The 23082-nt window shown below is 35.5% G+C and overlaps 1 long non-coding RNA gene across 1 annotated transcript; it reads right to left on the minus strand.

Annotated features, from left to right (window-relative positions):
- Positions 1-7870: 7870 nt before the first annotated feature.
- LOC107182284 lies at positions 7871-21635 on the minus strand. Its single transcript, XR_001513000.1, has 3 exons — positions 21625-21635; positions 10986-10994; positions 7871-7946 (listed from the first exon to the last, which is right to left on the minus strand). It is a non-coding gene; the product is annotated as an uncharacterized LOC107182284 (long non-coding RNA).
- Between the last annotated feature and the right edge of the window lie 1447 nt (positions 21636-23082).

A 23082-nucleotide genomic window follows, 5' to 3' on the forward strand; every position in this document is an offset into this window, starting at 1 on the left:
TGGAATATGATGTGTCTACATAGGCAATCTTAAAATGTCTTAGTTCATCATTACCAAAGTACTCTAAATCCCAAAGTTAGGCTACATAGTTCTTTTTAAAAGTTTCCTCTTGCTTTCCCCATACAATTCTCAAAAAAATTTAAGTCAACTCTCTAGACTTTTGAATTTCTGTTTATATTTCCAATTGTGTATCAAGTACATTCAGCATAAAAAAAATGATAGGTGCCGATTTGAGATATTAAATTTCTCCACCCGTGAAACTGCAGACAAAATTGATATTTTGTACTTTCAGTCACAAATATAACTGTGATTCTTGGGCCTAAAGAAGTATAAAGGAAACATTTATTGTATATTATATCTGCAAGGTATTACTCTAAGCACTTTAACTGTATTTTCTCATTAAAATTTTACAGAAATGCTGTAAACTTGTAATTATATGACTCACTACAGATGATACAATTATGTTTTAGATGTTAAATAACATATCCAAGCCTGAAATTTAAATTTATTTGATTATGATCCCAAAGCCTATATTTTCACTCAGAAAACTGTCTGGCTTTTCTTCATTGAAACATTCACAAAAAGAAGACATCTATGAAATTCCCACCAAGAAAAAAAGTAATACATTGGACATTTAGTAACTAGTTAGAAGAGATAAGTACCTCATTTCCAGAAAATAGATAACAGAATTTATACCAGGTCCAACATTGAGTCCTGTCCAGGACAGTGCTACTTAAAAAGATTTGTCTGTTCCTGTGTAGAAGGGGTAACTTTAAGGATAAAATAACTAGACAAGTCATAATTCAAGATGTGATATACAAAGCAGGAAACAGGATTCTAAAAACAAGCTTCAGTCTGACTATTGGTTAGTCAGGAGGAAACTAAGAGGGGCAATTGGCCATGACCCCATCTTAAGAATCAAGAATAAGAGTAACACCCAGTTTAAGGAACCAAGAAAATAAACAGGAGAAAGAGCTTAAGGAACAACCAAAAGGCAAAAGAAAGATTAGTTGAGGAACCAAGAAAATTTATTTGAGTTAAATTTAACATATGAAAGAAGGTGCTGTATAGGGATGAAAAGCAATAGTGAAACACATCCCTTGACAAACCATAAATCAAGTTGATAGGGCCTTCTGTGTCTTGCTAAGAGCTTTTGACTTGTTTCAATTTGACATAGCACCTTACAAGTTACTTATATTTTTTCTTACAATTCAGTTATTTCAAAATCCCAAATGTATCTTCTTTTTTGTTGGGAATTATAACACACATAGGTACAATTTACATATTATAAAAACATAGCTCAGTAAATAATCAGACCCATGTAACTACCACTCAGGTCAACAATTAGTATAAATTGAAAAAAAAAAATTAGAACAATACTAACAATATAGAAACTTCCATTTTACCTTTTGCAATTCTCCAAATTAGCCATAATTCTAACTTAAAAACTATAATCTACATTTTTCTTTAAGAAAATAATTATATCAATGACATAATCCAATATTAAGAGTTTCTAGTTGGTTTCTTTTTCTCAATATAGTTCATGAACAAAAATATTGAGAAAAGGAAACCAAATGCAAACTATTAGATGATGTTGAGGGCAGCAAGTTTGTTTATTCTCATTATTGTATTTTTCCATTGCATGGAGATACTACATATTTTTTAAATATATTGATGCATGTTTTTATCAGGTTTTAGCTATTATAAGTAATGGTATTATTCACATCCCCGTACTTGCTTCTATGTGCACATCATGCATATGTCTATGTTATATAGCCATTAATTAAAATATTGGGTCAAAAGACTTGTGCATATTACATTTATTAGACAATGCCAATTTTCTTATTACAATTTATTCAGACAATAAATATGTAATTTTCAATTGTTCAGCATACTCACCAAAACTTGGTTTGGTCAATGATCTGAATTTCAGTCATTCTAGTGGATGTGATGTGGTATCTCATTTTACGTTATATGTATGCATGGTTATGTAAAAATGATATAAATATGGTAATATTACTCTGAAAGAGGGGGCAGGGGTTATGATATCAAAGGGATAAAAAATGGTTCTTCGGAATTGTTAATGTTCAATACCTTAAGTTGGATGGGGGGGTACAATATACTTAGAATTTTAAGTACTATATACATATATTCTCTCTGTCCTCATTTATTGTATCCATATTTGTTATGTAAGAAAATATTTTTAAATAATTGAAGTTAACTATTTTCCATTAAGGCAGACGCAGTTGGCAATTATCATATAAATGTACACAGTTGGAATGATGTATTCACAAGAGATTCTATCTTTCAATGTATGACTAAGCATTCCTATTCAGTGAATATCTCCCTGATGGGTTTCTTACATTTTTAACCTTTGATGATTTATGGAGTGGCAAATACCTCAACTCTGACATAGTCCAGGATCTTAAATCCATGTCCAGTTTTAGGAACTGGGTACCATGCTGTCACATGAGGCTCATTTACTAGTGTATCTGGTATCTTTGTCACCTTTACGTCTTTGATCACCAGGGGTTTTTGCCCAAGACTTTTCTAGCATGATCCTATAGCAAGGAGCTATGCAGGATGAAACCTTCTGGGAAGGTATTAACAAATCAACAGCTCACATTGTACTTTTTATGTAGTATGTTTTTGCATGTGTATTGCATAGTTATCTTAATGTTTGTTTTGCCCCCACTAAACTATTAACTTTTAAAGATTTAGCTTTATATAGTTCTGGGTCATCAAAATGGTTGGCAGGTTGTACTTATTTCTGAATGAGGACATATGTTGAGCATATATTAATCAAATAATATAGCACTTGGAGACAATATGAGTTCACATTTAGCTTACAATAGATACAATAGTTGCATATATAAATATTTATACATTTGTGTGTATCAACAACTTAGTTGACATTTTTTGGGAATGTCAGATGAGAGGGCCTAAAAACACCATTTAGCAATCAGCATATCTAACTGTTCTATTTTGTTCCTAATATTATTATCCAACAAAAGAAACCCGATATCCTTGGTAAATGTTTGGACTCCCTGTTGACCCACCCTGAGGAGCTCTTGTCCTGCTCATGAGTCAGCTGTCTGGGCTCTGGTGTAGAGGTTTGGGCAGACCAAGGGGTGTCAGTGACTGAGTTGTGTGGATTTGGGGAGGGGACCATTCCTCCCACTTTCTGGGAATCTGACTGGCAAGACCCCCTCAAGGATGATCTGCCAGCCCCACTTTTTAGGCTCCCCGCAGCCCCAAGCTCCCGACTGCTGGTACTTCTACCTTGAAGGAGTCTGACCAAATCCAGGACAGACTGAATTGTGTGGCTCTGGGATGAGGACCACCTCCCCACCTGCCCCAAGCCTGACTGGCACATTCCCCTCATGGGAGATCCACTAGTAACCTCCTCCCTCCTCCCGGCAACCCCCCCCCCACCACCACCACTGAGATTCAGCTTCTGGAAGAATCTGGGACAGAGTTTTGTGGTATATTTATATAATTGAACACCACTCAGCTGTAAAAGGAAGAAATGTTACCTTTTCTGACAGCATGGAAGGATCTGGAGAGTGTTATCCTACATGAAATAAGCCAATCAGAGAAAAACAAGTTCCATATGATTTCACTTGTAAGTGGAATCTAATGAGCAACATAAACTAACAAACAAATAGAAACAGAATCAGAGAGAACAGATTGAGAACTGTCAGAGGAGAGGGAGGCGGGGATAGCTGGGTAAAAAATGTGAAGGGATTAAGCAAATAACAAGAACAACAACAAAACACACACACACAAAGTCATAGACACAGACAACAGTATTGTGATTACCAGAGGGAAAGTGGGGTGGGGTAGGTAGAAGAGGGTAAATGGGAGGGGAAATGGTGATGGAAGGAGACTTGCTTTGGCCTGGTCTTCACAAATTACAATATACTGATGATGTTTTGTAAAATTATATAACTGAAAACTAATTTTATTAGCCAATGTCACACCAATAAATTCAACAAAAATTTAAAAATCAAGTCAAAACAAAACTGTGCTTTATCTCTGGACTTTTTTTATCCCCAAAACATGCTACCACTCTAATAGTGGAAGAAAAATACAAATTCTTTTTGAGATACACTTCAGAATACTTGATCTATGCTATATTCCTCAAGATTTTCAAAAACGGATTTTCAAGATCATCAAAAACAAGAATTCTTATAAACTGTCACTGCCAAGAGCTTAAGGAGATATAACAGCAGAATTTAAATAGTATTCTTAAATAGAAAATGATGTTAGGTAAAACTAAATAATCAATAAAGAGTAAATTTAGTTAATACTAAATATTATACTAATTATAATAAGTTGACCATACTAATATAAGGTATTAATAATAGGGGAAACCTTGTGAGTGGATATATGAATGACTGTGTAACCCTCTAAAATTTTCTGTAAACCTAAAACTGTTCTAAAACTTAAAGACTTTCAAAAAATTTACACTTATTGGCAGATACATGACTTTTTTTTGCCAGAAATGCAAGCTAAGGATTTATGGGAGACGTGTTGATATAGATACTGCCCCTTCCCACTTCCCATACAGCCTGGAATAGATATACCCTGCTTGGAAAAGCAGTAGACACACTGCATGTGAGCATCAGGTGGTGAACATGAAGACAGGTTTGATATTAATGCTGAGAATGGCTGAGCAGGAAGAATAAACAGAAAATATGCCCATTAAAATTCCATGTATTCACTGTGCAATTCTTAGACTACTACTCTAGACTGTCTGGAAATATATTTTGCACCTAACAAATCCTTAGATATAAAAAAGAAATGATGAGAATAAATGGCCTTGCCTAAAAAATTTCATTTTAATGACGATTGTATCTTAATATACATTGGAAGATATATATTTCCTCTAGTTCATTTATATAAATTACAAATAATATGCTGTAACACTGATATTTTATATTATAGCACCATCTTTTTCACAAAGACACTTCAATATAGATTATGTTAATGAGTGTACAAACCCACAGTTTGGTCAATGGATCATAGTGTTTGCAAAACACACATTTTCTTACATTAATGACTTCAATTATTAAAGCAAAGTCATCAGCAAATAAACAAGATTGGTCATGTAACTACAGACTCAAATACCCTAGTATGCAACTGGATTATGAAAACAAGCAGCTGTACCAACAAGATAGGCAATCAAATAGACAAAGCGTTTCTCTGAATTAATGGAGTATGTGCCGCTTGAGAAATTTAAATAAGTGCTGAAATGGTGAAACAAGTTGATTTGGGTTATCACATTTATTCAGAATAGACATGATTTAAATAAGATAACTATGCATCTACATCAGAAAATACACTGCTTTGTAGGTAATAGAGCATAAAAATGGATTTAGAAGATGTATAAAAAGCAAACTATTTAAGTATAATTAAAGTTAGCAAGTCAACAGTTGATATTTAGAAATAATACAAGAGGTAGACAACAAATTAGCTGATATATTAAATGTTAATATTATAATATGTTAAAATATGTAATTTTTAGTAAAGGCATAATCCAGTCCACTTCAACTTTATGATTTTCAGGTATATACAAATATACTCTAAGCAATTAGCCATAAGTAAAAATAATTAATACATTATGTGACATAGTTATTATTTTGCTTGATCTGTTACCAAATATACATGGTAGAACTTTTAAAATAATAATCATGAAAGAAAGAAAACAGACTCTAAATAATTTTATTATCAATAACTTCAAAAAGGTTTGATATAGATTAGAAAATATACATAGGTAAACCAGATTGTCTTTATTATTTACTTTGCACATAGTTACTTTATATATTTTGTCATTATTAGTTCTATAATACTTTTAGATTGTTTTAACTTCTTCATAAATTTACCTTTTTATTCTTAAAAAATTATTTCATCTTAAATCTACTTTTTTCTGATATAATACAACCATTTCATCCTTATTTTGATTAGTTACCTTTGCATAATTTTCTCCATCCTTTTATTTGCAATACACTTGTTACTTTATCTTTAAAGTTCATTTCTTTTAAGCATCACATAGTTGGGTCTCTTTTTTCCCCACTTAATTTGAGAAACTTTGCCTTCTAATTGGATGTCTATACTATTTACATTTGATTGATAGAGTTAGGCTTATTTTTGTCATGGTGCTATTTATTTGTCTATACTTTTCTATCTCTTCTTCTGTCCCTCTTTCTTCTTTTACTAGCTTTTTTTATTAACACTATTAGAGGCCCAGTGCACAAATTTCTGCACTGGAAGGGTCCCTAGCAGCTGCCGGCTGCTGGCCAGGTACTCCCTCCCTTCCCCCAGCCACCTGCTGCCACCGCTGGCCTGGGCCTCCCTCCCTTTCCCCTGCCAGCCCGTCCCCTGGTTGAAGTCCCAGAAGAACTCTGGTAGAGGGGACAATTTGCATACTATGCTTTTATAATATAAGATATTTTTATGATTTTATTTTGGGGGAGTTTTATTACTACAACTGTTAGCTATGTTAATGGTTGTGTTTGGGTATAGAGTATACACTTTTGATTTATCACAATCTACTGTATGTGACATTATACCATGTGCCATAGAGTATAAAAGTCTTATAATAGTCTACTTTTATTTTTTATGGACCTTTATTGTTTTACACATTTTAATACACACAAAAATTATTTACCTTTTTAAAATCTGAATGTGTTTAAAAGAGATTTAAGAAAGAGAGTATGTTCTTATATAAGTATACATATAGCTAAAATTTTCAGTATTCCATATTTATTCATAATAATTCATAATTTCTTCCGCCTGGAGAACAGACTTTTATACTTTTGTAATTCAGATCAGTTAAAGATGATTATTTAAGCTTCTGTATATCTTAAAAATGTTTATTACTCTTTAGTTTACAGAAAATATGTTCTGTGTATAGACTCTGGGTTGGCAGATGGATTTTTCTTTATGATACTGTTTACTGTCGTCTCCCATGCATTGTTTCTGATGAAAAGCTGCTGTGAAATGCATCTTGGTTCTTCCACATGTAATGAGTCCTTCTACTTGGGTTCTATGAAGATTTTTTCCTTATCATTGGTTTCATACAATTTGTTTGCTTTGTGCCTTTTTGTAGTTTACTTTGTGTGTTTGTTGTTGGAGGCAGTGAACTCCTGGATCTGTGGATTTACAGCTATCACAAATTTGGAAAATTTTCAAGTTCAAATTTTCAAATATATTTCTGGTCTACTCCCTCCACTGGGGATTCCAATTACCCACACTTAATTTTCTTTAATTTGTCCCATATATCAATAGTGTCCTTTTAAATTTTTTCTTCGCATTTTTTTTAATACATTTTTAAAAATATATTTTATTGAGTTTTTACAGAGAGGAAGGGAGAGAGATAGAGAGCTAGAAACATCGATGAGAGAGAAACATCGATCAGCTGCCTCCTGCACACCTCCTACTGGGGATGTGCCCACAACCCAGGTACATGCCCCTGACCGGAATGGAACCTGGGACCCTTGAGTCCGCAGGCCGACGCTCTATCCACTGAGCCAAACCGGTCTCGGCTATTTAATACATTTTTATGGTTGTTTTCTAGGTCACAAATATTATCTTTCAAAATATCTCATCTTTTTTTTTTTTTGAAAATGTTTATTTGTGCTTCAAAATTTAAGCCCAAGACACACTGAGTTAAGAATTCCACTTTGAGGAATGATTTTCTAGGCGGAGCATCTGCTTCCCGCAAAAGAGCATTCTCAGTTCATGTTCATTACCTTCCAGTTATGTCACTGCAGTCCCGCCAGTACGCGAGCCATACCCATACCCTCCGTGTGGTTTCTGAATGTTCCTAGTTATACTCTAATTTCACTAACTACCCACGATTTTCTGGGATAAACTCATTTTCTCTCGAATTATTTGGCTATTTTTGAAGATGAAGTCCACAGAGCTCTGAAATGATTCTCCTTTGCGGGGTAGGGGGGCACTTTACAGGCATTAATATTAACAACAGAGGCTGAGCAGACCCAGCTGGCACCACTGGGTGGGAGGTCAGTCACAACAGGCTTTGGGCAAACAGTTCAGTCCCATGCCTCACACTGCAGACACTGCTGCCGAGAGGCTTCTTCCGGAGGGTCCTTTGGGCTCCGAGACCAAGGCTGGACTCCCCCATTTATAGACATTTCATCACGAAGATCCTTCCACTCAACATCTTACGATGATGGTTTTCATGTGACTTTTCTCAAAGTCCACAGCCAACACCTTCAGCTCATTTCGGGGCTCCATTCATTACTTTCAAGCCTCAACCTGCAGGTCCGCTTCTCTTTCTGCAGATGCGAAAGGCAGGCCATTCATTGCCAAAGGCCTGAGGCCAGGGGCTGCTCGCCGACCTGGACCTGGACAGAAGGCGCCAGGACTTCCAGCCACGCCACGGGCCTCGGGATCTTAATCCCATCCGGTGTACTTTTCATTCATTCATTTTGTTTCCCATCGCTCAAAGTTTCATTTGGGTCCTTCTTTTACATGTTTCATGCCTCTACTAACAAACAAGTGGTGCATACTTATGAAAACTATTTTAATATCCTTGCCCGCTTATTCTAACTTCTCTGTCACCTCTATATTAGTTTGGATTGACTGATGTCTTTCATCCTTGGATTGAATATTTCTGCTCTTTTGCATCTCTGGGGTTTGGTTTTTTGTTTGTTTGTTTTTAATTAGAAGTAAAATATTGTGAATTTTACATTTTTGAGTGCTACATATTTTTTATTTAAATAAATGTTTCAGAGCTTTGTTCTGGTAAGCATATCCGTTGCTTGTAAACAGTAATTTATCTGCTTTAGGTTCTTGCTTTGTTAGGGGCCCCAAGAGCTTTGTTTAATATATTGTTAATTATTCCTCATTAGTTATGAAAGAGTCTCCTGAGGATTCTACTCAGTTATTCATAAATTACCAGGTTTTCTCATACAGAACATTAACTATTGTACATATCATGTGTATGTGGCAGTTACTCTTTTTAAAAATTTTATTTACTTATTTTAATATTTTTATTTTATTTTTATTGTTGATACAGATATCTCTCATTTCCCCTCTATGCCCCACTCCACCCAGACTCGCCCTTCTCTCCCTCTGGCCCTCACCACATTGTTGTTTGTGCCCATGAGCTATGCATATGTGTTCTTTGGTAATTCTCTTCACCTTCTCTCAACTCGTCTGCCCCACACACCTCTCCTCTGACAGCTGTCAGTCTGTACTATGTATCCATACCTCTGGTTCTCTTTTGTTCATCAGTTTATTTTGTTCATTCGATTCCACATATAAGTGAGATCATATGGTATTTGTCTTTCTCTGGCTGGCTTATTTCATTTTAGCCTAATAATCTCGAGATCCATCCAAGCTGTCACAAAAGGTGAGAATTCCTTCCATTTTATAGCTGCCTAGTATTCCATTGTGTAAATGTACGAAAGCTCTTTTATCCACTTATCTACTGACGGGCAGTTGGGCTGTTTGCATATCTTGGCTATTGTAAATAGCACTGCAATGAAAATAGGGGTAATGTATAGTTTCTGATTGGGGTTTGGGGATTCTTAGGATGTATCCCCAGAAGTGGGATTGCTGGGTCACATGGCAGTTTCATGTTTAATTTTTTGAGGAAACTCCATGCTGTTTTCCACAGTGGCTGCACCCACCAACAGTTTTTCTCCCCATTCTCGCCAGTACTTGTTATTTGTTGATTTACTGATGGCAGCTATTCTGGCAGGTGTGAGGTAATGCCTCATTATAGTTTTAATTCCATCTCTCTGATGATTAATGACATTGAGAATGTTCTCATATGCGTATTGGCTATTTGTATGTCCTCTTTGTATATTCAGGTCTTCTATCCATTTTTCAATTGTATTGTCTTCCTGGTTTTTAGTTGTATAAATTCTTTATATATGTTGGAAATTATCCCCTTGACAGATCTGATATTGGCAAATATGTTCTCCCATAAAGTTGTTCTCTTTTCATTTTGTTGATGGCTTCTTTTGCTATGAAGAAGCTCTTATCTTTTTGAGTGGTGGCTTCCCAATCTTGGAGAGTTTTCTCTCATTATAGAGGCCTGATGCATGAAATTCATACAAGGGCCTTGGCCCCGGATCCTGCCCACCCCTCTACCCCCTGATGCGGCCAGGGACCTCTGCCACCTCTGCCAAAGCCCCCACCTGCTGCAGCTTTGTCAGGAAGGAAGGATGTCCAGCCTAATTAGCATATTATGCTTTTATTATTATAGATGTGTGCCATGTATTATTTTCCTGGACACTTGTGGGGAATCCTCTGAAAATCTCTGCACTCCTCTCTTTGTTCTTCTTTCTACTATTTGGTTCTCTGTCCTATGAACCTTATCTACCTTTGTTTTCCTATATTCTCAGCCCTATCCCCCAACAACTTAGAGATGTCTTCTGTATTCATTGAGGTTTCTTCTCAGTGTTTCAGTCTGGAAACTCTCTCAAGGCAGTAAGCAGGGATATTCATAAGGATCAACATTTTTGCTTCTTGTTGCTTATGGATTATCATCCTTTATTTTTCCTGAGACAGTGTGTAGTAGAAAATCATTATTTTATTTCCTTTGCCCATTTTTTATTGCTTTTTATAGGAAAGAAGTTATTGTTCCTGTTACTCCATCGTGGCCAGAAACAGAGTTCCATGTAGCACCGTATTCACATTGGTACATCAGTGTGTTGTACCACACTACTTAAAATTCATTGGAATAAGAAAAAGATGTATTAATAAGGCAGCCATAAGTGATGACACAGAGTGGTAGTCCATGAACATGCAGGAATACACAGTAGTTGAGATGAATGAGTACTAAAACAGGCTAAAAGGATGAAGGAGACATGAAGTGTAGCTTAGCAAACAAATCAATGCCACTCTACTAATTCTACTTGGGTGTTTCAATCCTGAGCAAGTTATTTAACTTATCTAAGCTTTAGTTTCTTGAAGTGTAAAATTGGGATGAAAATAAAGTTCACCTCATGGAGCTCTTCAGGAGAGTTATATGCGTTAACATGAAAAATGTCTTGCACATTGCATTGATTCAATACACTGAAGTTCCCCATTTATTCTCCATTAAGATTATCACAGCATGTGGGGAGAAATATTATTCAAGACATTTTTGCTGAAGGGAGAACTTAAATTGAACTTACTCACCCTTGAGTGTAAATTCTCAACAGAAATTTACAAAAGTATAATTTCAGGAGTGGATAAAAATAAGGAAAATATAACTGCATTTCAAGCTTTACCTTGTAGAAACAAGGGGGCCCTGGCTCTCACTATGTAAAGTTTTTATGAATGCTTGAGGGATTTGGAGCGCCACAGTGGTGGTTCAAAAACTTACTTGGCTGCCTATTTCAGTTAGATAATTTCAACCAATGTTGACCTTTTCTCTCTTTAAATGTTCCAGTTTTGGTAGAATCAGCTAGTCACCTTCACTGTCCTTATATTTCTCATTCCCATTATGCTACTTAGTTTGCTAACTCATAGACTTATTGAAATATTTCAATATTCAATAGACTGCCAGTCTACCAACGTGAGTAGATGGCTGGTTCCAGAATCCTTTGAAGTTCTCCTTCCTGCAATCATTCTATCTAAAAAAGATTATTTTCTTTATGTTTTAGTGCAGATTATATACGGTATATGACTAAGGACACTGTAATCAAAACAAAATGATAATTATCTAATTGAGAATGTCCAAGTGAAGTAACACAAAAATGCACAGGATTCTTTCATCCTTCATAGTTAGTCAATAATTTACTTTAGAGGCAAAGATGATTGTACTATGAAAAGAGTTTCTACAAGGAAAGAACTTGTTTTGTGAGCCTTGGTGGCTTAGACATATCTCACATGAATACCTTGGTTATCACTAAATTCCTTCATAGTGTTTACATTTTCCTGGTGAATTCAAATGTGGATTCAGACAGCTAATGTAAATACTGATCAGTATTATTTTTCCAGTTGCTTTCCTGCAGATACTCCCCTTCTTGAGGGCACACACCTATTGTTTTTGTTCCCGTTGGTTTGGGTCCTCACATGGAAGTCCCTTTTATAATCCTGTCATGGAAAGTCAAAGAATCTAATATTTACATGGGCCACTAACAATGGTACTTGTACCTCAAGAGAGAAGTATTACCTTAGATCTCAGAATGGCATGCTCTATGGAAAAGAGCACTGGCTGGAGCTTAATCTCTCACACGGAGCACACAATGCCGTGGGCTGCCAGCAATTTGCCATCGACGTGGTGAATTGCTGCTACACACTTGAATTGGCCCATTTTAGAAGTGAGCTATTTTATCACAGAATAACGGTTTCTGATCAGATAAAGCAATCTTGTATATAATATGTCACTGGAACAGTGTTTTTAAAAACAAAACAAAAAAGTAGTGAATGGGACCAGTTGGTATGCAATATGTGAACTGTTATTTGTCTTTTAAATGTGCTGCTTTTCTCCCCCTCAAAAGTGGCTCTGGGTTGAAAGCAAAATTTTCATTTCACAAATAACATTTTTCGTATTCACATTATTACTTTGGGTACAGAAGAAACCACCTGCAGTATGGAAAAGTCATCTCAGAGAAATACAATTTTCCCTTCAGCAAAGTGAAATGGCTTCACGAAGGCCAAGTAACAAGGAGTAGTTGTCACTCAAAGGGCAGCAGAAGAAAGACCTTGAATTAAAAATTGCAGGACAGATAACTTCGATCGGCTATGCTATGACCTTAGACACGTAACTACACAGACATTGCAACTGCATAGCTGGAGCAGAAAGGGGACCCAAAGGCAGAGATTGTTTTACCAGAGTATCTAGGCTCAGTTTTCCAGATTAGGAGTTAGTCAGCTTGCTGTCTTTCAAGATATGGATTATGCTGCCTCTGTGTCAATTCTGCCTTACAAATCTGGCGTGAGTGCATATCTTTTGCACAACAGAATTAAATCCTGAAACATGGCTCCAGTGGAATCTTATGAGGAAAAACAAAACACATTCTAGCCTTCAATTCTCTGCAAGTCAAGCAAAGTAACAAAGGAAATAGAGGCAGAGTGCCAAGGCACAAGATACATGAGAATATTTTAATTGCAGTGTTGTTCATTCACCTTTGGTCTAAAGAAAAACACAATACAGTATTTTCAAAGATTCTGGCACTCTCCTGAGTATTACAGGAGAGTGTCTTAGGGCAAAGTCAGAGACTAGTAAATGAATCAGCACAATAAGTACACTCCACTGTTTTCTATGTGTTGTGTGGTTTTTTTTCTAAATTAGTTCTCAATATCACACCAAAGAGTTCCCAGCATCTCAGCTTCATTTATTGTACAAAAGCTTTGAGAATTCTGATTTCAGACCACCAAGTGAATGAACCAGAAGAATCTCTCTTGGTAGCAAGATCACCCACCTTAAACTGTAAACTCTAACAAGTTTATCTATAGGGCTATATTCACTGGCTATAAAATTACATTCTAGCTCCCATGGCCTAACACCATCAAAATCTATTCCAAAACATCCAAAATATGCAAAACCATTCACAATTTTATTTGAATTTCTCCTACTACTGAATATGCAGGGAATTAAGTCTATTTATAAATTTGGGAAGCTGTGCGATTGAAGGGTTGGAGACTAGAGAATGAGAAGATATTCTTTCCCTGGGGAAGTCTGCCTTAGGATCATTAAGCAAGACTGGTACATATTGCCTCATCCTGTGGGGAAAAGGTGATACATCTTCTGGGAGGGAGAGTTAGAGGGACTGGGGCATGGGAGTCACCTGACTCATCTAACTCCCCCATATGCTCTCATTTCAATTCCCAGGTATCTGAGAATTCAAAGGACATAATTGGACAACTTGGAAGTTTAACCTTTGAATTCTGGGTAACTCAGCTCTTTAGAAACTAAGATCGAGTATCTATATCCAGTCAGAAAAAGTTACCGGGATCTGACCACACTTGGAATAAAAAGTTTGGGACTTTGTATTTCTTTCTTTATTTAAAGTTTCTAGTTATTAGACAGAGCCAACACACACTAAATTGCGATATTCTTCATGTCCCTCATACTGTTCTTCGTCAGAATCTGCTCAATTTCCTAAGACCTTATGTTTGAGAGGTAAGCATAAACAGACATTAATTTAAGTCTTTTTTGCCCATCCTGCCAAACCCTACTGTACTCATCCTTTATGCTAGATAAATTCGTAAACCCATCAAATTCACATAGATATATCAGAATCTCATTTCACGAGGGTCTCTTGCCTGAAGTAATCCACTTCTGGTGCTAACTTCTATCAGTGAAAGTTCATGGTTATACAAGCCATTATAGTTTGTTTAATCTGGATCAATTTTTTGTTACAAGATATAATGCAGCTAATAGAATGTTGAAAGGAGTTTGGAGTCAGGTCAGGTAATGGCAACAATAACGTTATGGGGTGTTAATATTACAGGGTGCGATCAGTCATGAACTATAGATGAAACCCCAGAGCACACATACTGCCACTCACCTGAGGAAAATCAAAATAATAAAATAATTAATGGACTGAGGTTTCTTTTATACACATATCTTTAGACAACGTGATAAAATTAAAGATGGGATATAAATAGTTTGCAACTGCTAATGAGTTGATGGATCTAGGCAATGCAATCAATGGTTGGTACAGCAGAGAGTGATATTCAGACATGTACCTCCTATTGGAATTATACACTATCACTCTTAACAAACAAAATTGAAATGGAATCTGACTAAGCTTCTTGAACTAACTTCCAGTTTATTTCCAAGTATGAAAAGGGACCAAATAATATGTGAAAAAGCATCACAAGGTTATAATCAGCAAAATTCAGACCATGAAGAACTTAACATGACAAGGAATCTAATTTATTCAACAACAAAAATAACAAGAACCGCAGGAAAAAAGAAAGATGGAGCAGGCAGAACCTAAGTATTGAAAGAGAATTAAGATGCACATCAATAGATTGTAATGTACGGACCTGATTTGGATCCCACTGTAAGCAAATAGAAAAATCCAGCCAATCAAATAACAGAATTTTTTTAAGACAATTGGATAAATGTAAATGTTAACTATGTATTCTGTGAGATTAAGAGATAGTTAATTAATTTTGACATAATCGTATTTTTCCTTTTAAAAACCTCTAGCTTTTAGAAACATATAATAAAATATAGAAGAAATGACATGTTGCTTTAAATTGGTTTGAAATAATGCAGGAGTAAGGAGACATGGGCATACTAAAACAACTCTGGCCATGTAATGATGATTGTTAACGCGGGGTGATGGGTAGTCCTCCCTCTATTTTTGTATAGATTGAATGACTTCATAATATTAGTTTTTAAACCTAAAAACGAGAGAGAACTAAATGAATTGTATCTGGTTTTTTTTTAGTGAATCACCTGAACTTGAAAACTTGCTAGAGAAAAAGAGAAAAAAGACCTGCAAAATGTCTAACACTTGCACACACCTTTGGTGGTTAAATCTTCCCAATTATTTATTCAGTGACCACATGATACAATGAGGTGGGTTTCTACTTCTCTCTTCTTGCCTCACCACCCTGTTCCCAAAAACAGCTATTTGGAGTTGCCTAAGCCAGCTGAAGCATTATCTTGTCTTTTTTTTTTCTTTTATTTATTGTTGACAGTATTACAGATGTTCCCCATATCCTCCTTCCTTTGTCCCCCTCCTCCCAACCTCTCCTCTCCCCTCCACAGGCCTTCACCACACTATTGTCTGTGTCCTTGTGCTATGCATATATGCATATATGTTTTTTTTTATTTTTGTGATATTTAATATTTCTATTATTGACACTATGAAAGATGTCCCTCATTTCCCACCCCCCTTTGCCAATTTTTTGATTGTTTATTTTTAAGATAAGCAGCACCTACACATATGTTTTCATCCACAGAGTGCTACCTCCAGATTTTTTTTTTATAGAAGGGAGTTAGGAGCAGTTATCTACTTAGAAGTCTAAGTGAGTGTGTGAGTGCCTTGGTGATGCTCAGAGTTTTATGTTGTTCTTTCCCCTATATTACTTCAAAACCACCAGAGGCCTATTATGAACAACTAAAAACTGAACAAATTTATCTTTTATGCATCACTCTTTAGGAAACTTAATTTTTAATACAGGAAAATAGTCATTGGATATTAAAAAATTCTCTGTCACAAAGAACATAAAAGTTAAAGGTTTCCTATAAAATTGAAAAGTTCCATTTAATTGTGTATTAATTATTTCTATACAACTTGCTAGAAAATTTAAAATTTATACATAATCCTACGTTTTAATTGATCTATACCTATATCTAAAAATTTATCCATATCTCTAAATCATCTATATCTAGAAAGAGAATATTTACATTATTCTTCTATTGTAAATGTTAGCTTATAAATAGAACTGTAGGAAGCAATTACAGTAGTTTCAATTAAAATATCCAAATCGCTTTGCAAGATAATAAAGTCTACAGAGATCAAAATACATAACCATAAAACATGTATGTGTATTTTATTATTTAAATACTAAATTACTTCATTGCCATGTTGCTGATTTCCTGTCCATGGCTGTAATTAATCTCCTAATGATTACCAAAGAGAGACACATTTTGATGTCAAAAAAATGAGAATAATAGCTTCCATGAATTTTGCAAAAACCAATTTAACAAATTGGTCCTTAACATCTTGGATAACTTCCAACATGTATAAATAAATGAATTCCAGTAATGAAGCATTTCCTTTGAAGACGAAATTTATACATGAGAATTCTCTAGAAAGAAATCTTATCTATTTCACAGTGGGAGTGATTATAAAGTTAACTATATAGCATGGTTTAAATGGAATTGTGAAGAATGAGGTTAACATAAAACTAAAAAAAAAAAAAGGTCAAGGGCATATATGATAATGTGAGATCATTTTTAAACATAGGCTGCTTAACTCCCAGAAGCCACTTTAAAGAGAAATGCTTACCGGTCCTTAAATATCACATTTACATTGTGTTATATTGTTACATGCTTTACTGTAATATCTTTTTCATATTAATATATAACAGAAGACAAAATGTTATATAGTGTTTTTCATAGAGTACTTAAAGATACATACAGAATGACATCAAAAGAGAGTTAAATAAACTGTTCGTTATAATGATTACATTCATGGTCCTGCTGGAGTCCGGTCATTTTCACAATTATTTATTAGTAACTAATATGGGGCATAGAGCAATCCAGCCTCAAATCTTTTATGCCTGACACACACACATTGAATGGCCATACTCAAATATGTTCTATTTTGTATACCTGTCGTTCCTTATGTACCCTTGAACTTTATACTTCTTCCTTTCCCTTGAATGCACTTCTTCCCTCCTCTTCTCTTCCCCTGAATAAACTGGCAAATAGCTACTCCATTTTTCAGATTCAACCCTAGACATCACACATGTCTTCCCCTCCCCACCAAGAAAGAATTGATGATACCCTGCCTTGGGTTATCACTCGGCAACAATGCAGGCTTATTTTGACATGTGTAAAAACATTATTAAACTGATATTCAATAGATCCACCTCTTCATCCTAACCATGGTTATTTCTTCCCAGGCTGTCGGTATCCAGTCAGATGACTGACTGCTGATGCATGCTATGGTTTACCTAGGACTGTCAGTTAGACTATTGCATCCTTAATAATAGGTTATATTTTTCAGCATCAGGTATCAAGACCCCTTAATTTGATTAGTCGTATGTGGTTTAGGGATAGTTTAAGATATACTAGTACCTTCAGAGACTTGGATTTTATCTGTCTGTCTAATCTTGAGGACTTATAAAATAGATAATGTTGAAATATCACATCCTATGGAGAAGCTCTAGCAAGCACAATAGTTTGCATAAAAAGGACAGAAGTGTATAGGCATTATGGAGAAAGAAAACAAGTATGAAAGAGAGAAATCATATGTGGACAATAGAGTATAATATTAAAAATGAACTTCATAGGAGATCCTGAAGTAGAAAACCTATGTACTGCTAGAATGATGAACATTTAAAGAAATAATCTAGTTTAAATTTAATAAAAATAATTAAGATTTCAGATGATGTATATTCTGATATATTAGTTTATTCAATATTATCCCTTCTAGACGCTGTGCTTGGTGAGAAGCAGGGATTATGTTTGGCTTATTCAGAATATTCTTTCACCTACAATATAATTGGACCCATAAGAAAATCTCAATCATATTAGATGAAAAAACTAGATCAATTGCTTTGTGCTGAGCAGTATTTAAAAAAAAAATAAAAAAATCCTCATAAAAGCATATTGATGAAACTAAAGAACATAAAATACAATAAATATTGGAAGCAACTAAGAAATCATAGATTATTTACACAGCAGAAACAACAACATAATTATAAGCAGCAGCAGGAGAATGGGATGAGCAGCAACAGAAATGTTTTTTAAGTGAGAAGGTACACCAATAACCAGTGTCAACAGGTGGTTTTGTCGATAATAGAAAGTCAGCATTCAACGATGTTATTTCCTTTTCCTTTCTCAAGGATTACTTTCTTTTTTGAGTTTCATAGGTTTTATTTCTCCCAATTTTTAATACATGTGATCTGAGTGTGTATGTGTTTGTGTGTATATGTGCATCTGTGTGTGTGTGTGTGTGTGTGTGTGTGTGTAAATGAGAGAATGCATACTTGTGTGTATTATCATAAGTTATGTGGTTATTTTTTGGATAAGAACATAGAGCAAATTTAAAAGCACGGTGTTCTCGGTGGAAGGTAAGAAGGCCAAAGTGTGTTTAAAACTCTTAATATTTTATTTTATTGAAAAGATATTAAGTGACTTATATGAATATATAATCTCTGAAATCTGAATAGAAAGATGTGGCTCATAATATTGTCATTAGTCTTTATACTATTTAATAACTAAAAATGAAACCAAAATAATTATGTATTGTGATGCTGTCATATGTTCCTAAGACCTAAAATTAATGTTGCATAAGCCAATTATGTATAAATTAACATGAACTTACAACTTTTAGTTCACACTAACCACTATGTATTACTGAAAATATACATTATTTTAAGTTACTCTTCATTATTACTTCTACAGTTTTTCACATACTTATTGTGACACTGGTCTTCTGAAAGTAAAAACTAATTTACACTACTTTAAAAAGACTAATATCATATGATTTCACTCATATCTAGAATATAAACACAAAACAAGAACAAACTCATAGAGGCAGACAACAGATCAGCAGTTACCAATGGAGAATGGAGCTGGAGGGAGGACAAAATGAATAAAGAGGGCAGGGCGATCTACAATATGGTGACATGCCCTGAAACAAACAAACAAATTTCTAGATTAATGAAAACTAGAATTTTGGTGGTGAGCACAATGTAGGATGTACAAATTGCATACCTGAAACTTATAAATGTCTAAACTTAGAAATATCCAAAATATTACTTCTATTAACTTTCATTAGAAACTGCTTTTAAATTGATTTTAAGTATGAATATAGGCATTTGTTTGAGTTTAGAAATAATAATCATCAAATTGAAATATTTATTTCTTCAATTTATATTTGAGCAAAACAGAGTAAGTTTTCATTGTAAATTTATTCCAGGTTCCTAAAACGTATACATTTTTATTCCTGATGGTTATTTTCATGAGCATCATAAATTTCATTTTTTATCATTTTCAAGTGAGACCTTGCTAAATTCTGTCTATGGGAGATTTTATTCCAGCATCGAGTCATATTAAAAAACATGAAAAGGTTTAAGTTGGCAGGAAACACATGAAATCAGCAAAGTTGAGAGGAACATAGTAGCATTGGGGGAATTTGAGGAAATGCTGCTTACCCAGCATCACTACTGCGGCTGCCCAGAGGCGAGTATAATGAGGCCACAATTCATATCGCATAAAGTAGTTTTGTAATTACCTTCAAATGACCAAATGCTATGGATTTCTAAGGAGAGCTGCATATTTCCAGTAATGAACCAATTTACAATTGACTGGAATTTTTATTTAAGGCATTTTTTGAGCAAATGATATTTAAATATATGTTACTTTAATACTATATCTATACTGGTATACAGAGTTGAATCTTAGGAGCCTACTTCAGAATATAGAGTAGTGATAAAAAGATATTAATGATAAAACCTGTTAATCTTTAAAAACCTGCTTTGCTTAAAGTAAAAGTCCTATATCTAAAATCTAGAAATATGACAAATAACTAAGTTTTAGATTATACCATAAGAAGTTTATTTAGTTAAGTATAGAAAATATATTTATTTAAAATAAAATATAATTTAATTTCTTAATGGTGAGTAAGAAAAAGAAAATACTTCCTTTACTGACTTGCTACAGTCAATTCTTTGCTATCAAACTGACTCAAAAATCACAGCTTCTTTATTACATACTAGGGGCCCAGTGCACGAACTCAAGCACCTTGAAAGGAACTGTGGGATGTGAGGTGGCAATGGCACAGGGGCAGGTCTTGGCCCATCCTCCATACCCCAGCCTGGCCCCTCCCGCCACAGCCCCCAGTCCCCTCACTGCCAGCAGCTCTGCTCCACCACTGACACTCCCACGAGCTGACAGTGCTGGCCCTGCTCGAACCTGCTGAAAGCATGGAGCTATTGGGGCCAACCCCAGCAGCAGGTGCAAGTGGGGCTGGTGCTGTCAGTGGGTGTGAATGGTAATTGCTGCCCTAATCACCCCTCAGGAGCAGGGGGAGGTGGAGAAGTCCTCAGGGGCGATAGGGGCCAGCAGCCACTGCTCACACACCCACTGATGGTGACAGGTGATCAGGGCAGGCACCAGGCACTGGCAGCAGGTGTGAGTGGGGCTGGCACTGGCAGCAGGGGCAAGCACCAGCGGGGACCACGGCGCACAGGAGCAAAGAATTTTCAGTAACCACCAGAGGCTCACCCTGATGACAGCAACTGGTACCCTGCCTTGGTCTGGCTCTCCGGCTCTACCATACCACCACAGCTGATGCCCGCCATGTTCTGTGCACATCTCCTGGTGGTCAGCGCACATCATAGCGACTGATTGTTCAGTTGTTTGGTTGTTCTGCTGTTCAGTCTATTTGCATAATAGGGTTTTATATACACTGTACATAGATTTTTTTAATTAAATTAATTAGGGTGATTGGTTAATAAGATTACACAGTTTTCAAGTGTGCATTTCTATTATACAAGCTGTACCGGTTAATAATGCGGATTTTTTTTCAATAGATGGAATGACATATATGTTGATATATATGCGATTTGATATGTATGCTGTTTTGTTGTATTGACAGCAAGTTCAAAACATATGTCAAATTTGCTGAAGGTGTTAACATCATAGATATTTTTATGCTTAAAAATGTCAAATTTCATGCCAAAAAAAAAGCATTTGCAGGAAGTTTTACTTCATTACTTTATTTTGAAGAAAAAGTTATAGTATACTTCAGGAAGCTTATGGTGAACATGCTCCATCACAAGATACTTGTGAATGCTGGTTTAAATGCTTTAAAAGTGATGATTTCAATGTGAAAGACAAAGAACATCAAGGTCAATTGAAAAAGTTTTAAGACCAACAATTACAAACGTTATTGGATGAAGATGTGTGTCCAACTCAAAAACAACTTGGAGAAAGATTAAATATTGCTCAACAAACAATTTCCTATTGTTTACAAGAAATAGGAAAGATTTTAAAGGAAGGAAAATGGGTGCCAAACCAACTGAACGAAAGACAAATGGAAAACCGAAAAGTTATCAGTAAAGTGTTGCTTCAACAGCACGAAAGAAAGTCTTTTTTGCATCGAATTGTGACTGGTGATGAAAAGTGGATTTATTTTGAGAATCCCAGATGCACAAAATCCTGGGTTGATCCAGGTTAACCATCAACATTGACTGCAAAATTACCTGAAAAAATGGGGGAAATGTGTAGCTAGCAATGGACATTACTTTGAATAAAGCACTTTTGATGTTTCTCTTGAAATTATCATGTTTTCTTTGATTACAAAATCCGTATTATTAACCAGTACACCTGGTACATGATCTTCATATTGCTCTATGTGCCCACCACTCAAAGTCAAATCATCTTCTGCTACCATATATTTGACCCCCTTCACCCTTCCTCTGGTAATCACCATACTGTTTTCTGTGTCTATGAGTTTTTGTTTGCTCATTTTTTTTTCCAGTTTTATATTCGACATATGAGTGAAATCATATGGTTCTTAACTTTTTCTCTCTGACTTATTTCACTTAGCATAATATTCTCAAGTTCCATCCATGTTGTCATGAATGGCAGTACTTCATCTCTTCTTATGGATGAGTAATATACCATTGTATGTATGTACCACTTTTTTTTCATTCAGCTATCTACTGAAGGACACTTTGGTTGTTTCCATGTCTTCACCACAATGAACATAGGGTACATATATCTTTGCAAGTATATGAACCAGCAGTGCAGCTTTGAATAAAAGGTTTTCCTGAAACCTCAGAGTGTCCCACTGTCTCTTCAGCACCAATTCCATATTCCATAACAAGAACATCAGGCAATTTTATCTTGGCAAATCCCAAGACTACTGACTTCTTTGTTAAATGGGTGAGATAAGCTATCTATTCTTCATAACATTACCAATTTGCTTCTGCTAAGCTTCAAGAATATTAATAAAATAAAGACATTATATGCAAATAAAAATGATAGATAATACTATTGGCAGGCAATCACTATCCTATATAATAAAGAAAACAAGAAAAGTTATATAATCCTATATAATATATAAAAAGTTATATATATCCTATATAACAAAGAGGTAATATGCAAATTGACTATCACTCAAACACACAAGATGGCTGCCTCCATGTGGTCGCTCCCATGTAGTCAAAGATGGCCGCCACAAGATGGCCAGCAGGGGAGGGCAGTTGGGGGCGATTAGGTCTCCAGGGCAGGGCAGTTGGGGGGGACTGGGCCAGCAGAGGAGGGCAGTTAGGGGTAACCGGGCCAGCAGAAGAAGGCAGTTGGGGCCGACCAGGCTGGCAAGGGAGGGCAGTTAGGGGTGACCAGGCTGGGAGGGGAGGGCAGTTAGGGCAATCAGGCCGGCAGGGGGGAAGTTAGGGGGACGA

This window comes from Myotis davidii, unplaced genomic scaffold (assembly GCF_000327345.1).
Source record: "Myotis davidii unplaced genomic scaffold, ASM32734v1 scaffold95, whole genome shotgun sequence".
NCBI classification, from domain to species: Eukaryota; Metazoa; Chordata; class Mammalia; order Chiroptera; family Vespertilionidae; genus Myotis; species Myotis davidii.